Source organism: Microtus oregoni, unplaced genomic scaffold, assembly GCF_018167655.1.
Source record: "Microtus oregoni isolate MIOR12 unplaced genomic scaffold, Mior012 000020F_ref0000438, whole genome shotgun sequence".
In the NCBI taxonomy this organism is placed as follows: Eukaryota; Metazoa; Chordata; class Mammalia; order Rodentia; family Cricetidae; genus Microtus; species Microtus oregoni.
The window spans coordinates 36,489,948-36,494,266 of NW_024543079.1; the positions used below are offsets into that span (position 1 = coordinate 36,489,948).

The 4,319-nt window shown below is 47.3% G+C and overlaps 1 pseudogene; it reads right to left on the reverse strand.

Moving 5' to 3' along the window:
* Positions 1 to 329: 329 nt before the first annotated feature.
* On the reverse strand, positions 330 to 1,651 carry LOC121460475 (annotated as a pseudogene).
* Positions 1,652 to 4,319: the final 2,668 nt, after the last annotated feature.

Consider the following 4,319-nt stretch of genomic DNA (forward strand, 5'->3'; position numbering starts at 1 on the left):
TCAGTCTACAGTGAAAGTACCCCAGCTGCCAATTCCCACGACTTCCGAGAAGACCGAGATGTGTGAAAAAGGACTGTCCCTGTACAAAGAACCAATTTCACAAACCTACTGGTAAACAAATGCATTTATAGAACTGGAACCAGGATGCTAAAGTTGTACTCATTAAAAAAAAAAGAACCATTCAGCTACCTTTGGTCTTTAAAAAAGCCTACACTGCAGTATCCTAAACACGTGCATCTCACAATGAAGAAAAGTGGCCTTGTGGTGCAGAATGAGGAATACGATGTCACTGTGAAGAGTAGCATGCTATGGTTTCAGGAACAGCAGCATCACAGTATTGGATTCTGTGCATCAGGATCGAGGTCATTAATGCCCGAGGCAGGGTGGCTGGGGAGGATCTCCAGCTCATCCACCTGTGGAGTAGGGTGCATGACTACCAGCTGGTCCTAGGGAATGTCTGCGGCAGGCGCCGCCAGGTTGGTGATAGATTTACTCTCTTCACACACTGAAAGTCTACATGCCGACTCTTTCCTTCTTCCTTCTCCCAGGACATTCGAATAAAGGGTCTTTGGACATAGTTGTAAATGACTTCGGGGCGACCTCCTGGCCTTTTCTTTACTTTTTCTTTGTAGGTAGGATAGCCTTCGATTCCCAATCTAATCTTCTTAAGACCCCTCTCCTTCAAAACTGATTTGGCCACATCTCTGTTTTCAATGTACTTGAAAAATCTATATAATTTTGTGCTATAGATAATTTGTGAATATTCCTCTCCCATCTGTGGTGGATACTCCTCGTCCCAATCAATCACATCATCATCTGTAAGCACCGCTATATGGCACTCTCGTTCCCCACTCTGGGCGCTCGCTACCATGAGAGGGAGGATCATTTCTTCCAGATAAAATTCAAATCGCCTACGAGCACCATCATTTGATAACTCATGCATAAGGGCACTGAGATCTCTACATTTAATTGTACTGTATTCAAAAGAGACACAAAGGTAATCGCATGCTTCTCTCAGCTCAGGAATAGATATGCCATCAGGACAGCGGATGATTCCTGTCGTATAGTAATCCAAAATAGCTTGAAACACAGTAGAACCGATTCCTTCTGCCACCTCATACTCTCCCTTTTCATTAGCACGTTTGAGATTATGTTCTCGGCCAGATCCAAACATCCTGCCCAGCATCGTGTTTGGCTGTGCAGTGAAAATGGCCGGGTCCACGACAAATCTGGTGTTATCTACTATCAGTGTCACTCGCTCAGATGTCCTCACGCTCCGCGTGCCTTCTTTTGCGTTCTCATACACAAACACCCTCTCCTCGGATGTCGTAGAGCTACCGTCTGAGCTCCGCTGACTGCTGTTTCTGCTGCAGCTCCCATCGCTGCTCACGGAGCCATTCGGGGACGCTCTTTGAGGGCGAGGACTGCTTGGATGAGACGAACTATGATCTTTTTCTCGTTCAACATAGTGCTGTCGTGTTGGTGAAGTCACATTTCGAATACAAGGAGTAAGCTAACACTCTGCTCGCTCATGAGATGAATCTCGTGATCTGTCACTTGACCTTCGTCTATCTCTTGATCGCTCGTGGCCCCCACTAGCACCATGCAGACTCATTTTAGTCTGGTCGACTCCTCTCTTAGCAACACGTGAGGCAGTGCCAATTAGACGTGTAGGTGTTCCATTTTCTTCTCCCTCATAGAGGTCCAGCCCGCTCAGATAAACCGCCCTATTGTGCTGCGCCCTCTTCGGATTGTCGGATTGCTGCGGAGGCCCAAAGATGACAGGAAAGGGGCGGGGCACGAGGTTACTCTGCCCTGTGGGCCACAGAGAGGAGAAGAAGGCCTCACTTCCCCAGCCTACTCAACCGGATCCCTCCAGTGCTAGGTTTGAGGCTGCCGCTCCACCAGCTGCGCCTATCAGAGCCTCCCCGGCAGGTTGTAGGCCTGCTCCTCAGCTGGCCACTCAGCTTTTTATTACACCAATTACAGCAACACATCTTCCCACAGTGAACAAATACCCAAAACACTAGAAGGAAAGCCTTACTTAATGGAATGGATTGTGCAGAAGAGAGAATATCAGGACTTAAAGTAGAAGATCTAGACAAAGTAGGCAAAGAATATGAGAAACCCACGGAAAAGACCAGACAGGAAATGTGGGACACCATGAAAAGATCAAACCTTCAAATTAATGCATAGTGAGAGAGAAGAATTCCAAGTCAGTTGCGTAGACCAGACCTTCAACAAAATGATAGAATAAAACTGCCCCAAACTAAGGAAAGACACACCCATACAGCTATAAGAAGTATTTAGAACTCGAAAAAGACAAGACTAGAGTTTTCACACCATCTCACAGTTAAAACACTAAGTATATCCAAAGCCACAGAGAAACCCTGTCTCAAAAAAAAAAAAAAACACTAAGTATACATAACAAAGAAAGTGCATTGGAAGCTGCAAGAGAAGACTCAAGTTACGTATAAAGGAAAACACATCAGAACAACAGCTGGTTTCTTCCTTCCTCCCTCCCTTTCTTTCTTTATTTATTTATTCTTTCTTTTTGGTTTTTTTTTTGAGGCAGGGTTTCTCACTGTAGCTTTGGAGCCTGTCCTGGAACTATCTCTTGTAGACCAAGCTGGCCTCGAACTCACAAAGATCTGCCTGCCTCTGCCTCCCGAGTGCTGGGATTAAAGGCATGCGCCACCACCGCCCGGCTAACATCTGGTTTCTTTTTTTTTTTTTTTTTTTTTTTTGGTTTTTCGAGACAGGGTTTCTCTGTGGCTTTGGAGCCTGTCCTGGAACTAGCTCTGTAGACCAGGCTGGTCTCGAACTCACAGAGATCCGCCTGCCTCTGCCTCCCGAGTGCTGGGATTAAAGGCGTGTGCCACCACCGCCCGGCAACATCTGGTTTCTTAATGGAAACTGTGAAAGCCAGAATATCTTAGAGCAATGCATTCCAGTCCTAAAAGACCATGCTGGCTAACCTGGACCAGGTATCATGAAAGGTGAGATTATAAGGCTGAGTAATGTATTGGAATGGCTTTTTGAAAGAGGTAGAATTAGACACACAGGACCCCAGTTTTTGTTTTATATGGGAGAGTTCTGAGAGGGAGAAGGGGACGTGTACCCTAACCAATCCATCTACACTGGCCAGGGTCTTGCAACAAAAGAGCTGCAGCTGGCTTGTCTTGGACAGGGTTGGGTTCCATAGCAGCATGTGAGCGTGTGAGAGGAGGGGTAAAGGTGGGTGCTAGAGCCAGGCGGCTGTTGCAGCCTGGCACTGGAGAGGAGGAATGATCCAGTGGGGTTTTGAGTAGTTAGTGTGGGGGAGATCTGAGGAGGGCAGCAGAGCCTGTGCAGGTGCGAGTGGAAAGAGGTGGCAAGGCAGGCGGCGAGCTGGCAGGAGGTGAAGAAGTGAAAGTGTCTGCTGAGGTTGGAAAGTGTGAGTTCCTTAGCGGGGTCCAGAGTGGGAGCTGAAGAAGCAGAAGTAGCTGCCTGCTGAGGTCAGAAAGGTGGGGTTTGTAAGCTGGGTCCAGAGCGGAAGTGGAGTGTTCTCCCTGCTCAGGTGGCAGAGCCAGGAACACATGAGCAGGTGAACAACTTGCGAGAACAGAGGGCTTAGGCTTAGAACTTAGATAGTAAAAGGTTTGGATATAAGGAAACTCTTTCCATCTAACTGTGTGCTATAGTAGTTAGAAAGCTCCTGTAGAATATCAGGATCAAAGGCGGGCACTTTAAATTGTTATCTAATTGGTAACAAGACCTTTTTTTTTCTGAGCAAAGATGAACAAGTGTGGAAATCTGTAAGCAGGGCATTAAAGCCTGGGGTTCCAGGGCCTCTGAAAGGCGTCCCAGGGGAGAGATTGGATTGACAGTCTTCGATGGCTTGTTACCCATAGTTGAAACCGTGAAAACCCGCGAGAATGGTGACACCACAAGGCTTATGGGAGGAAGTCTCCTCTCTATAGGTGGGGTATTGAAGACTGACTGGCTCTGCTGATCAGGGTAACTAGGAAGCCAGAGAAGCTAGAGCCTGCTCTGAGTGGTCTCTCATGGTGGGGACCACTTATGAGTGGTCCAAAAGAAAAAGAAAAATCCGAGGGGCTCTGGGCCCCAAGGCGAACACACTGCTCACTGTGTGCAATGCTAGCACGGGTGGACTACCCTGGGTTGTCTGATCAGGTTTTTAGCTATGGGAAACAACCAGAAGTGAATGTCAGTGAAGGGCTCAACTGTAGCCACTTCATGCAACAGAGACCATCATAGAAAACTGTTATGCCCAAATCTGAGAAGTCCCTGCAAAAGCCAACAAGGAAACCAAGTCC